Source organism: Motacilla alba, chromosome 2 (genome assembly GCF_015832195.1).
Source record: "Motacilla alba alba isolate MOTALB_02 chromosome 2, Motacilla_alba_V1.0_pri, whole genome shotgun sequence".
Taxonomy (NCBI): Eukaryota; Metazoa; Chordata; class Aves; order Passeriformes; family Motacillidae; genus Motacilla; species Motacilla alba.
This window is the reverse complement of record NC_052017.1, coordinates 102,286,012-102,310,929: the sequence shown is the minus strand read 5'-3', so window position 1 is coordinate 102,310,929 and position 24,918 is coordinate 102,286,012. Positions and strand designations below refer to the sequence as shown.

Here is a 24,918-nt window from a genome sequence, read left to right as displayed (position 1 = left end):
CTAAATAGACTGTGCTCCAGCGCTCCCAAGCCGGTGACCTGCCTAACCTCACAGAAACAAGAGAATCAGACAGACAAGGTACAAATCACAGCATCAAGCCCATCTCCTCCAAGGGCTTCTGACTCCCTCTGACCAGACATTTATCATTCCAGCTCAGGGGATGGAAGAGCCTATGAAGTAAAAGAAAATTTGAACTTTAGTTTGAAAATATCATCTCAACTTCTCTGATTTATCTTATTAATTAGAATCCAGCAATGAAACCACTTGTTTTTTGTTTTATTTTACTGAATAGTGCTCAAAAAAGTCACAAAGGACTGCTCACTGACAAATTAAACCCTCCCTAGCTTATTACTTCTAAAGGCAATGTAACAGTATAATTTGTTTGGATTTCTTTTCAGTGACTGGATACTTTTCCCCCATTTTTATGGTTTGGATGGAATTCACTTACATTTTTGTGGCCTTTTTTCCAATCCAGTGTGGTTCAGAGATGGAAGAAAGGAAGACAGACATTTTGCAGCTAGTAGCCTGATGCTTCTTTCAGCTGGCCACAGCCATTCCCAGCATCCAGTACTGCTCTTTCCCAGCAAGGCATAAATCAGCACTGTGGCTGCAAGCTCTGCTCCCAGCCCTGGCACAGGCTCACAGGCACTGCTGCCCTGCAGCATGCTCAGCTTCAGCAGGTTTTCCATAAACCTCCCCAGAACTGAGCATTTTAAAAGCAGTTTTTTAAGGGGGTCATGAATCACTTCTTCTCAGAAGCAGATGTCTGACCTGGGTCATGCAAGGCAGGACGCTTGAGCAATGGTTTCCCCCAGAGTAGTGCTTGCTCTCTATCTCTAGGAGCTCCAGGTGGATTTCTCAATGCTGGATTAAAATAATTGAGAAAACTTCAAAAATTCAGGCAGATGCAAAAGGAAGGAAGAAGTCACAGGAGGTGAAAATAATGCAGAGGAACCACCCTGAATTCATGCTGGATACAAGTTAAATAAAGGCAGCTCTGTGTGATGAGAGCCATCATGCTGAGGCCTGGGGACAAAAGTGCTCCTACTTCATCTTCCTCATTTCTTTTTGTTCCTTCCTACACTAACACTAATTTTACACCCCGTGTTTCAACTTTTGAAGGCACTAAATGGGCCTAGTGCAGCAAGACTACTTGATGATGAGGCATCACAGTGTTTTTAGCTGTAATAGCTTCTGTTTTTCTGAAATGGATTATTCATTTCATATTTATATTTTAATCTTCTGGCATTCATGTCAGTTTTGAATACAAAACACATCCTGAAATATCAATTAAAAAACTTTCCACTATGGAGCACTGCATCAGGAAACCACTGGCTCCCCAAACAAATTAAAATCTTGTGCACCTAAACAACCAAACCCCTGGCATCAGACAGCTAGGTTTTCATACCTATACTCTTCTGGGACCTCCACGCTCCCCAGAGCTTTAATTACCTGCTAGAGATTACAAAAATACTGCTCAATTGGCACCAGCAGCTAGCCCATGACACGTGTGCTCCAGGTTACACTGTCACTGCAAAAACAATCTCAGAATCATCTGAAAATGCAGTTCAACATTTCCCTCCTCCCCACTCCCAAAGGTCAAATGCACATACCAGCAGTCAGCCCCAACGCCTCACAGACACCAGCTGTAAAATCAGGAGTTGGATGCAAACCAGGATCTGAGGATGGTGTGGGAGCAGGGACTTCTAGGAACAAGTTGGTCAGTGGGAACACATGAATAACAAGTATATTTATGGTGGGTCCAGGCATCTGTAGAGTGATCTCACTTAAAATCAGCCAGAAAGCAGGATTCTCTTCCAGAGCCAGTCACTCTTGGATTAAGATGTTTTAGAACCTTTCTAGTTACATGTTTCCAAAGCACGGAAAGCTCCTTTCACACCTCCCAATGCACACTAGCTCAGTCCTGAGGGTCCCTTGCACGATCAGCTCTGTAGGGAATTAGGAGCAAGCTTTCAGTGTCTCCACATAACATCCCAGTAAAGCCAAAATCTTTCACCATCTGTGCAGCTACACCATCCCACAAGGATTTGCAGACCAGCGTCCAATACAGCCTGACAAAGAAAATAGCTTTCTTTAAAGAGGCTCTAACCCTTTTTACCTATTAAACCCTGAAATGCTCCACATACAGCTCCATAGTAATTCCATTATATAGTCTTGACCCAGTGTTATGCTGGATTATGCTGTCTCTGAAGATAGATGTCACCAGATCTGGCAATTCCTCTGCAATGTGTATGACCTTCTTGGAGTTCAGACACATAGAAACGACAGCAGCTCAGAGAGGACAGAAGGGGTTGAGGCAATTGGGACAGACAGGTGGCCTAAAGTTTCCCCACAAGACAGCAGTCAGAAAACAAAAAATGAGGGAGGAGGGGAAAACAAGAAAGCAGAAAGTTGCAGTAATGCAGCAAGAAGAAAAGCTCTTTGCAGCTTTTAGATCACTAGGGTTTAAAAAAAAGTAAGTCACATAAATCTAGGTTACTCAACAGAAAGTGAGCATTTGAAATGATAATAAAAAATATCTGTATCAAGTTCATAATTTGAGAGGAGAAGTGAACGTAATTAAGCTAGATGCTGCAATTAGCAAACTCTGTAATAAATGACACTAAAACCTAAATTATTTGCTTCCCCAAATACTTTTTTTAAACTAAAAATGTTTGATGGTATGTTTTTAAGACTACAAATTCTGTCCATTTGTCTCCTTAATTTAAAGGAGAATGCTACAATTCCGAAACAAAGTGAGAGACTTTGATACCAGATCCTATTTAATGTGCAAAGTTTCAAACTTGTTGCATGTGCTAATGAGGTAAGTGCCCTAATCAGTGAAACAAGTCCATGAACAGCAGCTTTTGCCATCTTTCCTCCTGATGTTATGCAGGAGCCTATGCAAGAGTCTCTGGCCAAGTGACAAAGGACTGCTGTGCATTGTAACTAATGATTATTTTATACCAATCCATTTCCTTCAGTACCCTTCAGGTCACAGAATGTAAAATTCATTTACATTCCACACTATTTGCTAGTTTGGGTGGAAAAAATAAAAAACTAACTGGGTAACTGTCTTAACTCCTTACTGGAAAATTTGCTCAAGAAGGCATTTTTAATTTCAAAGTTTAACATATCAAACAACCTTGATACCTTAGTGCACAGTTCAACCTTCTCAGGAGCTAATAAACATGTAGGAAATACACTTACTCCCTAGAGCATCATAAATGGTGACTTAACAACCACAAGCTTCTCCTAGAGCTATGTCTGATGCTAGATTAACAAAAGAGTCACATTTCACCTCTCCTTCCCCTCTTCTGCTCCCTCCGTATTCTGTTTTCCATGGGGACACAAAACTCCATGCCAATATTCACAGGGCCATTACATCTGAACTAAAAAATGAATGAGGTAATCTACCCCCTCCCTGGATGTCATGAATGCTCCAGGGAAGTGGTACCCTGCAGATGGGCTCCAACCCGTTCTGCTCTCTGTCACCTTCACTATATACATGTGTTTTATACAGCTGGGGCTCCAGACACTTTCTCCTCAAGGAATCATTGCTTTAAAGGCTTGCAAAGAAGCAAGAAACCAACTAACTCTTCCCCCAGCTCCAGAATGGCATTAATGATCCCTACAGCAGCAGCCACCACATTTTCTTTGAGAGATACAGACATGCAAGCAGGCCAAAAGTACCACCACAAAGCAAGCACATCAGATGCATATTGGATCTTAATCAAGGAGCTCATCTTGCACACTGACTTCAATGCTCCATGGTCCCCTTCTCAGCCCACCTTGTCTGAACTCTACCTGACATAAATTTATGTCACTGTTACTAAAATCCCACAATGCTGAAGTTTACATGTTCCCCATAGGCCATTTATTGCAATGGCTCCCAAGCCTTGCTGTTTGGGAAAATTTTCCCAAATGTCTGACCCAGTTCTTCCCACTTGAAATGTACTGAGTTCTCCTCACCCTGACAATAGTGGATGCATAGCATGGCTCTGCAGCTTGCAGACAGCTGCTGTGTGCCCCTCAGACCACTCTCTCCTCTGCCCCTTCTGGCAGTCCTATTTTTAGTCCTCTCTCAGGGTCTTTCTTCTCTGCTCTGTTCTCTCTGCCATCAGTTCACCTCCTTCCAGAGCAACAGCATCCAAACCCCACTTTCAGCTGAAGATCAACTGTCCTTACTGATGCTGAACAACTTGCAAGGACAGCTTTATGTTTGAAAACAAGACTTCTCTTCGTACCTCCAGCTAGCAAAGAGTTCAATATTTTCATCATATTATGACAATTATCAACTTATTTTTAACCTTTGATTCATTCATAATCCCACACTGTTTTTTCCACACTGATGCCTAAAGATCTCCATCGTGGATAAAAACTAACTTAGCTACATTTTATCCAACAAAAAGTGAGGAAAGAGCCCTACTTAATAGCTAGATATTATTTGATTAAAAAAAAATTATACTTACAAAGTCGCTTCTCTTTTGATGGGTATCATTCAAAAAATTAAAGCATTTATTATCATACAAGGTCTAGTTTCAGTGACAGGAGTGCACATGATTTATGTTAGAACAACTGCAGCTCCCTGTATCCAAAGTACATTCATGCCACGATACTCTCATATTTATTAAAATATTAGGGAGTACCAATTGGAAACATTTCCAATTTCACCTACAGTTCAACTCACTGCTGATACATGCACTCCAGTTCCTTGACAGGTCTTGGGGGCATTAGAAACTTGGCCAGGCTGACCCCCAGCATGTTTGCTGTAATGGTTTCACAGGAGCTAAGAACCCCTTCCAAGCAAGGCAGGAACTCCGAAGTTCTTGTATACTTTCAACAGCCACAGGGCCATTAAGCCGACCTGACGGGCATTGCTGGCAGTGTCGCAACTTATTAATAAATTTAGAGCAAGCTCACATCTGCTAGGAAAGGAAAGTCTAGTCTACCTCATTTTATGGTCTCTAGCTGAGTCAAGCACATTAAAATATGTATTACCTCTGTCTACCTGTCACTTCGTGTAACATGCTTAGGTGAACCCATGGCTGCAAGCCAGAGCCCAAACTGTTCCAACGCAAGCAGTGCTTTTGGGGAAAAGTTATTTGCAACAGAAGTGTCAGGTTCCTCTCAGTATGCTGGCAAACGTTTGCCTCAACCCTTACTGAACCAAAAGTTAAATGGTGAGGAAAGACTGCAATTTCAGGTTAATTCTGGGCATCATAATACGCTCATGAAATGAACGACATGCTCTGCCTTAGCAATGAAAAAATGGAAAAAAATGGAGAGGGATCGAGACTGATTCCTTTAATATGTATTTTAAGAACAAATTCAATACTGGTTTCTCAGGAGGGAACAAAACTCCAGCCTACATCACACTACCAAGGAGACCTTCTCTGCCTACCTTTGGTACTGAGAGTGAACGTGCCTTGGGGACATGAAGCCAAAAAAGAGCTGACAGGCCAATATAGGATACTGCTTCATTCCAACCAAGTGGTAGACAATGGCTGGCATTCAGACAACTGAAAACTTGCAGAGAAGCTAGTTCAAGCTGGCTTATGTGGATGCAAGTGTGGGCTTGGATATTTAGGAGTTCTTAAGAAGAAAAGCAGCTTGCAATATTTCAGGGTGGGGTTCTGAGACTTTCTTTTTTGTCTAATCCATTGGTAGTAAATAAGACCAGGAACATGGCAGGGTCATGTGCGCCCAGAACTGCATCTAAGCCTCAGAATTACAGCTGCAATTAATGAGTTCTCCAAGAGAGGCTTGGAGGGGCAGGGGAAGGAGGGGAGAAGAATCAACTGGAGGAAAAAAAACCAACAAAACCACCAAAACTGAAACTACCCAGAAAACCACAGCAGCCTGCAGACTGAGCAAGTTAAAGATTTCTTCTCTTGCTCACATGCGAGCACACAATCAAGGGCACAATTTCCAAAACACACACATTTGAGGTTCTTCCCTGTTTCATCCCATTTATAATCTTTTACAGTCTTTTAAAAGTGTACTGCCTTCAAAAAGGCAAGAATTCTTTTTATTTCTTATTATTTCTTCTGCAGTTCAGCACTTGACCTGCACTGACATAACCTTAAGTGACATAGGTTCAACTATTCAGCTTCACCATCCCTAAAGTGAGATGCATTTTATTAGGGTTCTTTTTCCTTTTTCCTCTTCCTCTGCTCACAGATGACAGGAAATGCCTGCTGTGAATTCTTGTCCAGCATTTTAAATAGCACATGAAGTGCTTTCTGTCCAACATCAGAGAGTTTCCCATGAACTGTAAGCTCTCCAAGAACAAGAGGTGTAAATACCTTTGTCCCTCCTCAGTGAGTGGGAAGCAGCTGGGCCAGAGAGGAAGCCCACAACCCCTGTGTGCCACTGTACCCACCCAGCACCCACTCAAGCCAGCAAGGGCAGGAGATACCATCAGCCCCTTCGCTCAACCACCCAGCTCCAGCTGGAACCAAAACTGGCAAGCACCCAAAAGCTCACAGTTTTTTAAAGAAGATTATTTTGTTATTTTTCAAGCACTTTACTGTACCACCCTATACGCCACAGCCATACATTCATCATGGTTGGTCACATGCAAGTAAGTGCAGACAAACTGAATTATTTTGCAACAACCTCAGTGTTGTAACACCCAGAAGTCTCATAGGAGACAGTTTTGCAGCTTATTAAACTAAATACATTTCTGTGCACTGCAAGTATTAATTGTCAAGGAAGATCATGTGCAGCTACAAATCTATTAAATGAATCATAAATAACATATGTGTTCAACTTAGTTCAATATTAATGGAGAAGATGATTCTTTGAGTTTATTTCTCTAATACTGTGGCCATAGTAGTCTGTAAGGTACAGCAGATCTACTACTATGACTGAATAGAAGGCAATTTTAAAACTCACATACAAGGATAAATCCAACTTCTCTAAGACTAGAAACACCAACAAGCCATGATTGCACATCTGCTCCAAGTACTCCTCATAACAAAAATGCTGTATTTTTGGTTTGAGTTTTGTGGACTGACTGGGTTTTTTGAGTTGCCTTTGGGAGTTTGTTTCTTGGGGTTGGCGGGGGCGGGGGGGGTGTATGTTTAATTTTTTTGGGGGAAATTTTCATTTTTCTCAAAAGATGGCTTATGTTATCATTCTCCATCCTCAGAGGATGACATCTGCTTACTGCAGAAAGCAGTTTCTTGTTAGAAAGCAGACTTGTTAAGTCATGTATGCACCTAGCAAGCTTGAGTCTGGCACACATCCCTTCCAACTCCTCTTCATTCAAACAAAATTTATATAGTGAAAAACCTGTGCCACAGAAGAAAAAAAAATGCTCTTTAGCTATTTTCAGAACAGACTGAATGTACTTGAATGAAAAACCTAAACTGAGTACCTAGGAGAATGACAGAACAGGAAGACTGGTTCAGCCTTAACACTGTTGGGTGCAACCATCCTTGCCTTTTGCAGTGTTTCTAACCTCAGCAGCAGTGCCTGACCTGTACAACAGGATTTATGAGCAGATGCAGTTCTGAGCAGATGCAGAACTATTTTCCAGTGTATCACTTTCAGAAGCAAAAGGATTTGGAGTTTGCTTCAAACTGGATGTGTGGGTCTGCAACACCAGGTACGATGTGCTTACACCCCCTACACTCTGTGCCATGAGTTTTCTAACTTGTTTTAGTTCACAGGTCTTTGCAGGCACAGGCAGTGTGCTGTTTGGGACAAGAGCAAAGCCAGTGTAAGGCATGGGCATGTCAGGGCCTCAGCCCAAACATTTAATTGTATGGATCCCCTTCTCTCAGGCCAACTCCACTCTCCTAATGAGGATATGAGTACATGCTTCTCTCCCGGTTTATATTTATCCCTGGCCCAGGTGCTGTTTTCCAACTGGGAACACAATCTCCCCTGTGCTGAGGACTCTGAAACTGAAAGAAAGAATTTCTCCCCCCTCCACAAGTGCGAGACGGTAAAATGAATTCACTCAAACTGGTGTCACGTGCCAAGGCACAAAGGCCTGGTGTTTTTGAATGCTCAAAGCCAGCATATGTTTGTCCCTACGCTTATGTTCTATATGTTTTTTGCCTCACTGAAGCCTACAGCAAACAGCTGTCATTAACATTCACCCCTTCTGCTAACACTTTCCTTAATCCCTAACTGACTTCCCAGCCTATAATTAAACTTTCCAGCTGCCACACTAAGAGATGGCACCAATATCCATCATTTATTTCTTAGTAGTCCTTAAAAAGCTCTTTTTCCAATTTTCAAGACCATGGACTAGAATCAAAGCCTCTTGCCCTTACAGGTTTTTGGCATTCACTTACAGACTGTCTCATCCATTACCAGGAAAATTAAATGGCCAAGTAGTATTATCTTAACAATGAAACTAATGCATTTTTATAGTGCCAATAGCTGGAATGCAAAGAGTTTGAAAACTGATGCATAAACACTGCATGTGTTTACACATTTTGTATGGAAAATATACTAGAAAGAGCTCTATAACCAAGAGCATTTACAAAGCTGTTTGGTTCAAGCCCAAAGTTTAAACAGGAGCCTGAATTAAAATAACGAAAAGCCTGATATCTTACTTTAGATTGCAACAGTAAATTGGGGTTAGCACTTCAATCTTGAAAATGTGTTTTTCACATACATGTAAGAGATTATTTGAGCAGCAGAGCTAGTTGACAACATTTCCGTCTGGTACTATTCTTGCAGTGCTCAAGAGGACTTGATATTTTATAAGAAAATTACTGGCTTCACAGTTGAAAAAGGGAGAAGATGTCTGAAGCTAACGCTGTGTTTTTTGGTAATGTGACATAACAAGACCCCGAGGAAGTTAAACAAAGCAGGTGAAGGCAGTGTAACACCCAGTGGGAACACAGAGTGGGGTTCAAAGACTCATCATCCAGAAGCCCTTCAGGTCCATTACAAGAAAAACCCCCCAAACAGCCACAAAATGCTGTTATTTTTGTAAGCCCCAAAAGGCTGAGCCTTTGAGCCCAAAAGGTTTCCCCATCCCAAACCTCCAGGCTGGAGATACATGCACATCATCCTCAATCCCAGAGCTCTGCAACTCTGCACACCGAAACCCAGGAGCCTGTATCTCTGAATACTATCTGTTACAGAGTAGGGCAACATCTGCTTGACTGCTGAAGCACCGTCACCAAAAACAGTAAGCAGGCTCCATTCACAGTATGATTGGCAAGTGCCAGCTGGCAATCCTGAGAGCCCACAGCCTGTAGCCTGCTGATGAAGACTCAGGGATGTTTGGGATCAGCCATCTCAGTGTCTCCTTCAAAATGTTGAGGAGTCACAGCATGCTTTGGTTTTGCCTTTTGCCTCACATGGCAGAGTAAAATTGAGTGCCAAGATGCAGCCTTCATATTTCTGAAACTGCAGGCTGGTTTCATAGAGGATGGAGCTGCAACCTTGCTGGAAGTTACCAGTCATTTAAACAAAGTGGGGCCCCTTCAGGAAAGGAGTGCATTGGTTTTCCATGTTATACTACTGCTTGAGATTAACAATTCAACATTAAGGTTTTAATGGATTTCCATAACTGTGCAGGATTTATCAGCTGCTGTAAGGCTATTTTGGTAGGCTACCAGATTAATCATTCAGGTTTTGTCAAGTCTAAAAGCCTCGCTTCTCAGCAAAGACACCATGCCAGACAGGTGCAGAAATTCAAAGCCTGAACAGCTATGGCTTTGTTCCTAGCAGCAAGGCAAGAAAGGTCAATATTTTAGGTGAAAATGGATACACTTTCAGTTCTCTCTAAACTACAGGTGAAACTTTTCTCCCTCCTTACATTAAACATATAATTTTAAAGACAGATTTTGAAGAATGCGTGTGACACTCTTAAGCTTCAAATGCGTACGTGTTGAGAGGTTAGGAGAACATGAAAACAGTGTTTCATTGAAACCCGTTTGTCATTTTTAATCATAGGATAACTCTAGAAGAGGTGTGACTGATGCAATTTAAATTTTCACCTGACAAACTGAATTATTCATCTTGGCGGTGCCTACGACAAAAGACCAAGCAGAGCAGGCAGTCAGTCAGCCACCAGCCCCAGGAACTGCTAGAGAACATCCTTCAGAAGGGGAAGCCATGTCCTGCAGCACCACAGGGTGAAGTCCTGCTCCTTGCATGCACAACAGCCAGGAGGGCCCAGCACCTTGTCCTTGTCCCTACTGCTACCTCCTACCTTTTGTTTTCCAAAGCAGGGGAGGACTCTGGGCAGGTCCATGGGTAAGAAATGCTGTGGTTTGCAAGGAAGGTGACAGAAACGAAGCTGAGGCCTTCACCTGCACCTGGAAAGAGCTGTGTGTTCTGTACTTGTGGCTCTGACAGGGAGGACTAAGGAGTCTGAGGAGCTTTTTTATTTGAAACTGAATGAAAACTTTACCTGTTGCTAGTCACTACTTTATTTGCCAGGGATGAGACCTAAGGAATGGCCTGAAATCGTGTCAGGGGAGGTTTCAGTTAGATATTAGAAAAAGGTTCACCCAGAGGGTGTTGGGCACTGGGATAGGCTCACCAGGGAAGCGGTCACTGCACTAAGTCTGGCAGAGTTCAAGGAGTGTTTGGACAATACTCTCAAGCACATGGTGTGATGATTGGGCCAGAATTGTACTTGAAGATCCTTGAAGGTCCCTTCCAATACAGCTTATTCAGTGTGTCTGTGAAATACTCCAAGCTTACACTAAGTTTTCAAGGAATTGCCTTTTTTTAATGGAATGCACTTGTCATCATGCCTTGTCACCCCAGTTCTGGAAGATATCATGCATTTTTCAGAACTATTATCTTAAGCAATGCTATACTATTATTCTTATGTCCCAATTTTGTGCCTCTCTAGTATTAGTGATCAATTGTTTCCTCACTGCGTGTTCTACCAGAACTGAGAAAGAAATAAAGTTCTAAAAATTTATTTTTAGAAATAAAATAAATAAAATGGGGTGTTAATAAAATGGGGTTTCCATACACCACAACTTTAGAATTGTAGGTTAAGAGTAGGCTATCCAAGGTCTTAAAACGAAGACTAAATGCCAGCAGGAAGCAGGATTCCTTGCCTGGAAATGTAGAGATGTTGGGCTTAAACGTGAGATTAGTCAAAGAGTGAATTCTGCTCAGCCCACAGCTCCAGTATGTTTTTAAGTAGGAAATAATTCTATTCATTATGTAAACTCTTATTCAGACTCTTGTTAATGTTTGTGCTATCCCTTCTGAATTTCTGGACAGTTTCTTTCAGACTCAGCAGCCAACATTTAATTAAGAAATATTTAACAACTAGTGTTTTTTAAACAACGTCACGTTTGCAGAAATAATTGCATATCACGTCTACTTTACAAAATCAAAATACAGCCAGTGGAAACCAGATACAAAACACATGCTTTCAGCTGAGCTAGTTTTGTTTAGAAAATGAACAGACAATGTATTTCCTTGGCTGAGACCTTGATCTGTTTGCCAAATACTGTCCTGCAGAGCTTTTTCTTCTTACAACAACATTCCAGGCACAGAGGACGCTATCAAGGAAGCACACTCACAGTTCTGCAGGTTAGGAACAATGATAACCTTGGCGTGCCTTAAAAGAAAGGTGGCAAAGCATTTTCAGTGAAGCACACAATGCAGCATCTAGTTAACGCTCTGTTTTATACCTTTATAGCTGCTCGGCAGCCAGGGAGCAATGGGTATCTTCTTAGGCAATCAGAAAGTTTTTAACATGATGTTTTGTTGCCACATCTTCTTGTGCATGCCAGCACTTTTTCACTTGGGAAAAAAAAAGCACAGCAAGATTTCTTACAAATCTATGGAAATATCAAAGACTCGTATTGACTTCCACAGACTGGCTTAAAGAAGGAGGCATAACTTCGCCAACAGTGTTCTTCAAAGCAACATCATAGGATCAGAAGGTCATAGGGGGCATCTTTTTCTGTACTGGCTATTTTGCTTTTAGATAGAAGAAACACTGGCTAGAGTTAGAAAGGGGCACTTCAGATGATGGAAAATGCAGGACACAGGGAAACAGGAAAATAAATTGCAATACCCAAACTTCTACTGGGCTGAGGCAAGGTGATTCAGAGCAACCAGGGATGAGGAAAATACAGTGATCGTGTCTGCAAAGCAGATAAGTTAAAACAACATGGAGCTTGAGAGGGAGGAAGTCCAAAGCCAGGTAGAGAGTTTGCTTTAATAGAGTTTGCTTTAATACAGACATGACTGTTACAGAAGCTGCTGGTATCCTTCTGGTCAATGGAACCATTTTGCCCCCATGGGTAACCCCAAAAACCATGCATTTTGCCCTGTACTGACAAGAGACATTTTATGTCTGTTCATACACAATGAACACAGCAATGGGAAGTTGGTTACAATCTAAAAAGAAGGAACTTTTTTTTATTCTTTGGCTCTGCATCCTTAATTCAATCAATGTCCCCTACGGCTAAGAAAAGGATTGGCTTTACTGCTCTGCATTATCATGTCGGCAGAGAAGCTACACAGAAAAATATTCCTAGCTTATATATGATGCAAGTGTAAGAAAAACAGTTTCAGGTTCACACAAGGAAGAATAAGTCAAGAAATCCAAGTCAAAGAAGTAGCAGATGAGGATAGAATACTTTCAAACCTTAAGTATGAGATTCTGTGTGGTTGAGCTTCACAAGAGCTGTGGTCAACAGGTAACAGATCAGAAATAACTTTTGCACCAACACTTAAAAAGCACAAGGTTGGCTTTTCAAGCATGTTTAGTTTAGCCTTCAAGTAATTTCAGCATTTCTTTCATATATACTTTCAAGTATATCAGCATTTCACCATCACAATAATTGTGTGGCATATTTAGTTTGTGCAAATAAAAGTAGGTACATTGTTTATGCAGACAGAAAGCCTGGTTGAATATATTTAAATATATTGATGAAGGAAGTGGGTGCTGTCTTTTCTCCCTATCTTGGAAAACCACTGAGGACAGAAGCATTGTCTGCTGGCTCTGCTTCTCCAGCCGAGGCATGAAGGGATTCTCAAGATCAGGATAGTGAGATAAATCAGCCATTCTCTATTTCTTGAGAGTGTCAAGATTAAATAGGGTGCCATGAGAAGTGGCTGTGGGTGACGGTTTGTTGGTTTTTTTTCCAAAATATCTACTATAGCCCATGAATAGATGATTATAATCCACAAATACTAGTAGTGGCACTGAGGGCAGGACTGAACAGAGAAAGCAAACCACTGTCAATACCAGATCTAAGCTGGCACAGAGCCTGTCCCCAGCCTCTGTTTTCTGCACTTAGCACACTACCCCTGCAAGTAACTCATGAAACCCCGACAGTGCTGGCACAGTATTAAAGGATCCTCCTAATTGCCATGCTTCAAATTCCAGCTCTAAGCCTGCTAAGAGAAAGTCTGCAAAACTCTTTAATAAATCATAGAAATCAGAGACAAAAATTAGGTCATGTCACCCACGCCTCCTATCTGCACCGTGAGTCTGTTACCCATACAGTGCTGCCGAGTGCTCCGTCTCGACAACTCCTAAATGATTCAAGTGCTGAGGTTTCTCCCAATTCCCCAGGCAGACTGTTACACAGCCCAGTGAACATCACCATCCATAGGCTTTTCACTGGCCAGCCTCATCCTCTCCGTACCTATTTTATCTTTGTCCCATTTTGTTCTGTTCCTATTTATATCTCCCTCCAACTTCCCCCAAATTTGCTCTTGATGCTACCTCAACCACTATCCGGCAAAAATTGTTGCTCAGGAAACGTTCTTCTGCCTCTCCTGTAATACTGCTGTAGTGTGCTGCTATTTTTAGGAGAAAAAAGGAGGTGGTAAGGGAATGAAAGGCTGCCAGCTCCAGCTGTACAAGAATAATGCTCCAGTACAGTGGAAACTACATTACAGTGTTTCTCTTTAGGCACATATAATTGACCAAAACCTTAGTCTTCTGGAATGATCTAAATGGGAAAGATAGGAGAAATGGAAAAGACAAAATCCAAGGTTAAAAAAAACTTCTTGTCATCTCACTTCACCTTTCAATCCTCAGCTAGGAAGGCTCTTCCTTCCAGGGTTGTTCTTGAGATTTTACAACAGCACTTGCCCAGTGAGACACATGGTTAAAGTAGCCACATACTGCCATTATCCCAGAATAATTTAGGTTGGAAGGGACCTTAAAACTCACCAAGTTCCAATCCCCCTCCCATGGACAGGGGTATTTTCCACTAGACCAGGTTGTTTAAAGCCCCATCCAACATGGCCTTGAACACCTGGCCTTTGGCAATGCTTTCAGGCACATGGTGTGAACTTTGGGGTGTTCTGCACAGGTCCAGGAGTTCTGATAGGGCCTTCCAACTCAGTATATGCTACGATTCTATGACTTTCAGGGATGGGGCATCCACAACTTCTCTAGAAAACCTGGCTATTCCTCCTTGTCCTATCACTACGTGCTCGCGTAAAAAGTCACTCCATCTTTTCTGAAAGGCCCCTTGTATGTCCCAATGCAGTCTCCCCAGAGCCTTCTCTGCTCCAACTCTTTTAGTCTGTCTTCTTAGCAGAGGTGGTCCAGACCTCTGATCACATTTGTGGCCCTCCTCTGTATCTGCTCCAACAGGTCTACAATTTTCCTGTGCTGGGGACCCACAGGTGGAAGCAATATTCCAGGTAAGATCTCATGAGAGCAGAGTAGAGAGAACCACATCCCTCATCTGACTAGCCACAATGCTTTTGATGGAGCCCAGGATGCTGTTGGCTCTCTGGGCTGCGATCATGCCTTGCTGTCATGTTGAGCTTCTCTTACACAAACACCTCCAAGTATTTCTCCTCAGGCCTGCTCTCAATCCGTCTCTCAGCCTGTATTTGAGCTTGGGTTTGTCCTGACCCCTGTGCAGGGCCTTGCTGAACTTCAAGAGATTCATGTGGGCCCACCTCTCAAGTCTGTCAAGGTCCCTCTGAATGCCATCCCTTCCCTCCAGCATGTCAGCCACACCAAACCGCTTGGTGGTGTCAGCAAACTGTGCAATCATTAAAAATGATCAATTAAGAAACCTGCTTACAAGAAGCCACTTCACCTTGGGCCAGCCCCTCAAGTGGAAGTGAAACCTGTGTTCTTTGCCTGCTTCAAGACAAAGTGACACCCTGACCTCCAAAAAGGCAGCTGCCCATCATTCCCCAACCTCCCCAGCCAATGCCGGTGCCAGACGCTGCACACAGAGGGCTCTGTGCAACCAGTGCCTGGACTATTGAGACCATCTGGCCAAACTAAAAGACCCTGCTTTCCTGAGCACACACTTTTATACATCACCCACTGTCTTTATCAAACCTTGGATTTACTGATACGCAAGGTTAGGAACCACTACCAGGAACAAAGTAGAGGTATCAGATTTTTTGCTACAAATAATTCTCACAGGCAAGCAGTGATGTTTCTCTTTGTATATATGCATATGTCCATGTTTGGACTCCAGTGCATCTGTGGGGCAGCTTCAGGAATCACACCATGCTGGGAGCAGAGGGGCTAAGCTTCGTCTGCCCCAACAGTTGCCCTGCAACAGCAGTAATGTAATAGAAAGAAAACAGTGATAAATACAGAGCACCTGGTGAAGTAATCATTTCCAGTGTCCTTAGAAAGATTTCAGCTTCCTGACCTAAGCTACGATTTGGCTGGGTCAGATTTTGATACCTCCATCTAAACCAAACTGAGCCTTGCTTCACAGCCAGGCTTACTGATTTCCGTGGGAAGACTGGCGGACTAAGATACTCCCTGACATGAGTCAGGGTGCAAGAACAGGTCTCTCAGTTAGTATAAACATATGTTTCCTAGGTCTGGAAGAGCTGGTGTGGTTTTTTTTTTTGTTTTTTTCCTTCTTCTTCTTCTGTTCTTCACAGCCTGTTTACATTTTCTGGCTTATTAAACTAGATTTTATTTGCAGCCAGTACGTCCTAGGGGACTGGAGGTGTTACACATAATTGCCCTCAGATTCATAAGGACTAAACAAAGTAACCTCCGCCACCAAGGAGTCCCCCTGCTCCATTGCTACCAGCAGTGTCAAGTTCCCTGGATGCCATGAGTGGTGTCTGCTCCTGCCACCAAGGAAAGGGCTGCTGGTGCACCTCAGCATGTGGCTGTCTCCCAGGATTCACTTATCTCCTCCAGGGAGGTGGAGAGTGCTGTGACTGAGCTGCTGCAAGGGATGAAGCTCTGAGGATGAGGAATATGAAGGAATAATCCCAAATGAGGAGGAGGAGAAGCAAGCAAGTGGCCAGGTACTTGGCCACTTTCTTGGGTGATGGGAAAAATGGAGAATGCCAGAGGATTGAGTTCCATTAGGGATTCCACCAAGGAGTGCAAAGACAGGGGAACCCAGCCAGTGATTGCAGCCAGAGAAAGGGGACATGCAGGGGGAGCAATAGGCAGGAGCCTGACTGGAGGAGCAGGACACAACTACAGAGCAGAAGAGGACCACAGGCCTAAGTGTGCAGCTTGCCCTTATGGGCCAGGGCCAGGTGTTTTCCCTGCCTCTATCCCATGAACATCCCACTGTTCATCAACAGGGCTCCAAACAAAAGCCCACCAGGGTCAGCTGTTGCCACCTCAGATTATTCACTTACTTGCTACCTGCAGCCCATCTGGGAACAAGAAAACAACTCCAGTTTTGGGAAGAAGGCTGCAGTAAAAGCCAGGCAATGGGCACATGCTACACCTTGGTAGTACCAAATTTAACATAGCCCTAAATTAGAATCATCAACCATTCTATATCCCACACAGAAGCTTTCTTCTCTCAAGTCTCACCTAATAGAGCAATGCTGTGACTGCTTCCCCCCATCCCATTTGCCAATAAACATCTGTTTCATACAAATACCCGCACATGAGCAGGTATTCAAAATTGTATCCAGCTTTTTTTTCTTCACATTTCCCTACCCGTCCTGAATTTTTTTTTATATTCACATATGCTTTCCATTTATTCTAGCCCTTTATCCCCAACACATGCTCCGAGTCCTCAGTTTCCACATTCTTCTTTAACCCTTTAAACTGAAAGACTTTTCTCAGTTGGATCAAACATCTGGTGGGTGATCCTCATGCAGATTTCAGTACTTCTTTTGTTTCTCAGCTTGCCAACAGATCAGTTTTGATAGATAGTGAAGCCACTGAAAAGGAGTCTCTGTCTGTGGCACACAAAGTATTTCCAAGATCTATAAATGAAAGGGTAAAAAGTGATGAGGTTTATGTAGAAAAGACCCCCCCCTTTTTTTTTTTTGTTCTGTGTACTTTCTAAACTTTCATTTATGTAATACTTTTTCATGTACTGCATCCCATAGGATGCAAATAGATTCATGATTTAATAGATTATAATTTCCTTTTTGCTTTTACCCACTTTATACAAGAACAGCCAGCTCCGCTGATACAAAGTAAAATTTAAAGATTTCATTTTCGTCCAGAGACAAAAAGCTGACAATTACTCAAATTGCATTATATCAATTACTCAGGAAGGGTGCAGGAGACATTGATTTTGCTGTCTATACAGCACACTGCCTCAGATTAACTCAGTTGTCCCAAATACTGACCCATTTCTGCTTTTCCAGAGCTACTCAGTCCTCAGCAATCCTCCCGAGCTTCCTCTGCCCTGATGGTGATGGTGACAATGATTGAGAGTGGCAGGGGAAGGAGCAAAGGGCCCGTAGGTTTTCTCTTACCGAAGCCATGGAAAGTGCTCATGCTCCTCTCCTCCACTACCTGGGCTGCTCCCTTTAAGAAACTGAGATCTTCCCAAAGAAAACAAGCCTTTCTCTTTGGGTGTTTCAAGCCAGCTACTAAGAAAGGCAGTGCTGTGTCCATATACTTGGACCATTCCCCAGCCATTATACATGGCTAACACTGGAGATTGAAAATTTAGAGAAACATGCTACAAAAGCTAGCTAATCTATCATTCTTCCAGTGGTTCATCTGTTTTAAAGACTTCCTTTATGCTACTGACTCAAACTGCTTAGTGATGCTTATTTAAGTTTAGTTCTGGGTAACACTCTTATACTCTACAACTTTTGTACAAAATAGAAACAATCCATCATCCAGAATAAACACTTTTTTAGTCTGATTTTCAGCTTAGTTGACAGCAATCATATTTTTCAGTTATATGCATGCATTTATACTCACTTGATTAGAGAGAAATTTTGTTTGAACAAAACACTTTGAACATTCAAACACTGCAGTCATAACATATTTCCTGTAAAAATGTGATAAATAAGATGCTAAACCACAAAATCCTAGGGCCATGCTATACACATTGAAAAAACACAATCCTGCAGACTCACAACAGCCCTCCCTGCATAGACTGACCCTTTGTTTTCAAAGCCCAACTTACATTAAACATGCACTGAATACACACAGATTCTCAGCCAAGGATATATTTTGATGTGACAAAGTCACACAGTTTCACACTTTTGTGTTGAAAATGCTGTAGCACAAGGAATAAATCCGATGCTTCATCTCATGAGAGACAAGAAGTCTTTTATAACCACTTATAAATGGTTTGACGTTTTCCCTCAGACAACAAGCAGTCATTTACTGGTACATGAGATTTCCATGAAACTAGTCTGAATGTCACCCACCGTGAATAACACATTTAATACATTTCAAGAACTTTCTGTTAACTCAAAATCATGCCTGAAATACAGAAAAGTGACATTTTACACATTTTAAGAAAACAACCATGCATAACCCCTATGGAACTCACAACCATGCATCAAACAACAAACGTAACAAACATAGGTGCGACCACGCTGCTGTGGGACAAATCTACTATCACCTACCCCTTCCCGGATTTCAAAGAAAAATCTCTGAATAACAATTATTGCTCATTAAAGACTAAATATTCAGCCGGTTTCCACTACAGACAAGAAAAGATTTCATCCTGATTAAATGAAAAATTACGTAAGTTGTAGCTTCACCTTCACTTGCTCCTTCTCGGAAGAGAGAACAGAACCCCAACCCAAACCAGCCCTCTCCAGTTTTGGTGCAGCTCTCCGGCAGTCAGACACAGCCCTACCCAGCGAGGAGCCGCCAGGGCTGAGGCGCAGGGGGAGGCTGGGGATGGGTGCCACACCCTGCGCCCCCCCTCCCCCGCTGCTCCTCCTCAAGGCTAAACCTGCCCACCGCAGCAGCGGGCTCCCATGGGATGAGCTCCTGATGCGCATCCGACCAGCTCCTCGTCCTATGGGGAAGCAAGCCTTTGGGGAGAAAGGGCCATCAGCTGCACCACTAAGAGAGGGATGCGACTGCAGGCAATTAGTGAGGGGAGAGGCTGGGGCTGTACTGGTCCGATAACATAGAACCAGTGTATTTTTAATGTTTCCCGATGTGTTTCGTGTTCCCTGCTGCAGCAAGCAGGTCTACAGCATGCCAGCAGCTCAAGGAGCCTTCGCGTTCATGCAGTGCCATAAGGAATAAACTTCCAGCAGCTCTTACCCCAATGCAGTGCTCTCAGGCTCTCCTCTCCTCCCCTGATTGCCATGCAGGTCTCATCCTCACACTAGAGCTGAAACTTTCCAACCCAAGGAGACCAGCATAGCAGTATTTGCCTATACTCTATTATGCATGTACACACTCGGAGGTGCAGCAAGAGCAGTGAATTTAACAACATCAGTGATGCAGCATGATGATCTTGACCTTTTAATACTCTGTGAAAGGACTCTTCTCCATAGAATTAGAGAAAAAGCATACATTCAACTGCATCTGACCTTTACTGGTCCAAGCCTTATGTAGTTTGCTTATATTGTTATTTTTAATGGATTTAATAATACTCGCTTTCTTTATAACAAACCTTTCAATTTTCTATGGACAGAGACAATTGCTGACAACATAAAAGTGAAACAAAAAGGTTCACTCAGCTCACTAGGCTGTGAAAGAACAGATGTGCATGGGACAAACCTAACCCGGAGCCTTTTTCCTCTTTTTCTTTTTCTTTCTTTTTTTTTTTTTTTTTTTTTGGCAAGCGGGTCTCGGACTTGCAATCATTTTGACAGAAAAGACCTCTAACATTGTAAGTAGTTTCCCTTCAACTTGGAAGCAACGTGGAGGAAACAGTTTCCATCTCTGCCTCAATCAGGGGCACACGCCGGAGAACAGTGGTGAGAGTAACCAACCGCCTTGACCCAGCGCTTTCCTCCTCCAGCACAGCCCCAAGAGAAATTAAATCAAGACAGCACAAGGCCAGACAGGGATGATTTGCTAGTGCAATTTCCACAGGAGTGCAAGTTTTTAAGCTTCTCGCTATATGTGATGAAGTTTCGCCTTTGAATGAAAAATGGGACAACCGAAAAAGACAAAATCCTTTTCCACCGACCCGCCCCGGTCCCTCTCTGGCAGCCCAAGGGCGCGGGGCCGCACCCAGGATGCGGGAGCACCGGCGGAGCCGCTCAGCCGGGTCGCACCCGCGGCTACTCTATTCCCTCTTCCCCACAGACCTGGCCGAGCACCAACACTTCCACGCCGCGCTGCGCGGGGCCAGGAGCAGGGATGGGCAAGAGTGAGGGGTTCCAGCGTCCGAGCCGCGCTGCCGAGCACCTGGGAGCTCGGGCGGCTCCGGTGGGCAGGGACGCGGGGCGGAGCGGGGCAGCCCGGCCCGGCGGGGCCCCTCGCTGCCGGCCAGGCGGGGGCCGGCGCGGTGCTGCCACTGCAGCGGTCCGGGGCTGCGATGTGCTCCGTGCATAACCACACCCACCGCATTGCAGAAGCCACGGCCCGGGGCGGGGGGGGTAGGGGGTAACCCCCCCATCGCGAGTAGCGCAGCCCCGGCCGGGCCCCTGCACCGCCCAGGTGCTGTGTCCCCCAGGTGAGCGGGGCGCTGGGGGAGGCACGGCCCTAGGGGGGGGCTCGGGGTGCGCCCCACCACGCCACACGCCTCGCCCGCCCCCCTCCGCCGCCTACAGAAGTTTCCCACAGAAATGCGCATCGTCCTAAAAAAATTTAAACTGCAGTCGCCCTCCCACCCTCCGTCCCCCGGCAGAGCTGCGGCGGGAGCAGCCGAGCCCGCGTGTGTCCCCGCAGAGCCCTCCAGCCCTCCCCGCTCTGCGGGGCGCACCGCTCGCTGCCTGCCCCGGCTCTCCCAGGCAGCCTGGCCGCACGCACACGCCGCCTCCCCCAGCTTAAAAATGGCTCCTAAGAATGATGTAAATATATATACACATATATATTTATATATGTCTATATACACACACATATAAAAATAAATATGTATCTGTTATAAAAAGGGGGAGATGCAATCTGCCCCCGCCCCCCCGGGCATACCCTCAGCTCCCCGGTGCGGGGAGGGCACCGCAGGCGCGGAGGTTCCTCGGCCGCGGAGCGGAGCGGCGGGTGCGGCGGTGGCGGGCGCGGGGCTGCTCCCGGCGCGGCGGCGGCCACGCGTCAGCAGCGGCAGCGCAGCCCGGCTCTGCCCAGAGCGAGCCTCCGCCGCTCCCCAGCAAATCAGGGCTGCCGAGGCTCCTCCGGCGAGAGGGAGGGAAAAAGGAAAGGGGAAAAAAAAAAAAAAAAGAGAAGAAAAAAAAAAAAAAAAGAACTGTACGCAGGGGAGAGAGGCAAAAGCTGGATGCCCGCAGGTTTGTGGAGGCAGCCTTCCCGCCTGCCCTACTCCCTGGGCCAGCGAAGGCTGCTCCCCAGGCACGGCATAGAGACACACCAGGGATCCACAGCACAGGGATCCCCACCTGTGTCCGGAGGGATTCGGCCGGTTTTTGGCTCAGATAAATGAATCCGTGTATTTAGAGAGATGAGTATAGCTACAGCAGTTTCAGGCAAACCCCTGCGATTGCAAAGCTCCCTATCAACTTAAAAGCAGCAAGCTGTGAGTTGGCAAGGTCTGGCTTTGAATTACATGTGGGGGTTTTGATGTGGGGGGGGGAGGCATGTTACCAGCCTTTTCAATTTTAATTTTCAGTGACAAACTACATGTTCTTAAAATATGAACCGTATTTTTCTCAAGAAGATTGACAAAAGGTGTAAAGAAAAAAAGTCCTGTTGTACATCAGCTCCTGATCAGAAAGAGATAATGTAAAACTGAAGATGACTTTGAAGTTTGTACTCCAGTACAGTCAAGTACTCCAGTACAGACCACAACATGCCACATGTCAGAAAGCATCAAAAATTTGTAGTACATATAAAAGCAGTTCGAGAGGAGATTAATCCTACTTGTACCATTCCAATGTGGTAAATACATAACTCCTCTTAGAGCACAGAACTGACTTCTCTCCTCTACACACATAGGAGGAGTGGCTGTTGGGTTTGAGACTGCTGCTTCACCGTGATCAGAGGCACTGCTCATTTGCTTCTCTGGGGGACAAGAAGCAGCTGCACTTGCTCCTTTCTGGAGGAGGAATTGACCACAGGAAGGGCAGTGATGGCTTGGCTGCAGAGGAGCGACAGATGAACACGGTCTGATGCTGCACCTTCAATCCTGGTACAGCAAAGTGGATAAATAAGGCTTATTCTCTCTTTAGATAGGGCACTTACAGAGCTCCCAAAACTTATGAGATCCAGATCATACTCAGGGCTCTGACATGAATCAAGGGGAGAGGGAGGGGCAGGGAATAGCTCTTTTAATTAGCAGCATCTCTGGGGGATTTAAGAAGAGGAGGAGGTTTTGACAGTAGGCAGAAGCATACCATTTCTCAGATCTGCAAAACTGTGCTGTTCTGTATTTCACAGAGAAATCATGAATCGTAGCCAGCCACACGCCGCCCTCTTCACCTGCTATGCAAGAGTGCCGTTGAGCAGATCTGGCACACCATAATGTGCCTGAGAAGGAAAGAGAGTTCAAAAGGAAAATGCATGCCATCGACTAAGAGAGGGCATACCTTTGGTCACGCAGTTGAAATAACAAGACTTGTATACTCTTTTCCACCAGGAGCTCTGGAAGCCATCACTAATCACAAGGGAATGGACTTGACAGCTAAGACACACATTAGAAATAACAAGGTTTGATTTGAAAATAAAAAAACAAAGCAAGAGGAAAGTAAGAAAAGGACTGACTTGCTCTGAATCAAATTGAGTCTCAAAAGCAAACTAGGAGACTCGAGAAATATTTGTGGAAAAAACAGCAAGAATTTACCAGCTCAATCTTTGGCAGCTCTTGCACTGCCCATTACAGAGGAAGGTGTTGACATCACTTTTATGCAGACACATCACAGGAGTATTAGTGCTCCCCAGCCACCCATGTTGTCCTTGAACAGCACCGCAGGCAGATTTACCCCACAGTTACACTATTCTCCGTGATCCCTTTTGTGGATATTCTGCATACATAATGGCATCTTTCATCTGAGGCTCTAGAAGGCTTCCAGCACATTGACTTAACCTCAAAGCATCAAGTGGTATCAACAGGCTGCTCCTACAAACAAGAAAACTTCACAACAGATTAAAGGCAGCTGGTACCTCTGGGCTACCAATAGAGGCCTAAATTTCAGGGCTCTCAACACAGTATTTTTTTTTCATTTTCAAATGTTAATTTTTAATTCGAAAGTGGGTTTGTTGCCCTACTTGTCATGACTTTTGTCAGAAGGAAGCTCCAAGAAAGTTTAGATTTCCATGAATCAGCATTTTTCATTTTTTTAAAATTTTTTTTCGGTAACTTATAGCAAGCCTAAATCCATACTCTTCTTACAGAGGTGGGAAATGTGAATGATCCCCCTGCACTTCACTGGAATTAACACAGTGTCCATTTACAAAAAAGGAAGACGCGGGATGACAAGTCCAGGTAGCAGGAGAAGAGACTGATCTCCTTCCTGCCTTGCTATGGGACAATAACTTTATTTTTGCTATTTTCTTTTCTTTCTGGAGGTGATGCTTCACACCTAGATGTCAGGAGCAAATACTTCCATTTGAGTTCCATTCATCTCACCTCCCAGCACATCGGGCTTCGTGCAGCCCAAGGCAGTCCCTTCTTACCTCCACATAAAGCCCTGCTGGCAGCGATTCACGCAGCCCTTGCTGCCTGCCATGGAGTAGTCTTTAACTCCTACATTCTGCTTATTTAGAAAGAGCACCAGGTTGGCTGGGATGCAGGTGGGATGCCACACACTGCCAGTCGCTCTGAACACACGGCCTTTGAACCCCCCACACCCTGCTGCTGTAGACATGAGCTCCCTGCATGCCACTACCCACACTATCTCCCCTCCACTTCAGTGACTGCAGAACACCTCTCCCAGCCTGCTCCTGTTACACCATCCCCTTTCCTCTTCTCATATCCAGTTTGGCCCATTCTCCCCCTCTCTCTATAACCACCATACTTACTGGCCAGGGATTTCCCAACCAACTATCCTCCTCAGCCCTTACAAAAGGCATCTCTTCATACTCCCTCTAAAGCAGTTTCCTTCCCCTGATACCATGTATCTTCCCTGTATTTTCTCCATTTTCTGTATTGAGATGGCAGGACCCAACTGTATGAGCAAGAGTCAGAGTCACTCAGGAGAATGACCCACAGCTGGGGAAGGGGGTAAAATAGGTGGAAAGTTCTGCCTTCCGTTCTCTTCTCTATCCATACACCCCTTTTGCTGTTCCAGTTTCTCACCTTTGGCGAGCACTTGCAACTTGCTTGGGAAAGCCCTTGCCATGGAAGAATAACAGCAAACACGAAGCAGGTAAAAAAAGAGGTGGGGAAGGAAAAGTTGCCAACACACACATATACACACACCCCCCTTCCCCATGGGGTTCCACTCAGAGGAAAACAGTTGTAAGGAAAACAGGCCTGTGCAAAGCATTTGGCTACTACAAGGACTTTTTTTATAGGGGAGAGGAATGGGGAGACACATGGTCTCTGCCAGGAAAAGATGAATAGGCAACCCTGGAAGAACAGGGACAAGGATTATTGCCCAGCTCTGGGAACTGATGCCTAAAACATTCTTGTGATTCCCTAATTGATTGGACATGGCATTCAAAATAGCACATAACAGAAAAGCAAGACACAAAAATGCTAT

At 44.4% G+C, this 24,918-nt stretch overlaps 1 protein-coding gene across 26 annotated transcripts in view; it reads right to left on the bottom strand.

Annotated features, from left to right (window-relative positions):
• Positions 1–24,918, bottom strand: part of EPB41L3 (erythrocyte membrane protein band 4.1 like 3) — a 143,323-nt gene that overhangs the window by 75,697 nt on the left and 42,708 nt on the right. For 6 of the 26 annotated variants that reach the window (XM_038130135.1, XM_038130133.1, XM_038130137.1 and 3 more), the window contains exon 1: positions 21,239–21,441. The exons of 2 other annotated variants lie outside the window; for them this stretch is intronic. The gene's annotated coding sequence lies outside the window, so the exon portion shown is untranslated. Of the gene's footprint in view, positions 1–18,900; positions 20,391–21,238; positions 21,451–24,918 lie in introns of those variants that run through there. 18 more of the 26 variants (XM_038130124.1, XM_038130126.1, XM_038130131.1 and 15 more) reach the window with 7 other exon arrangements.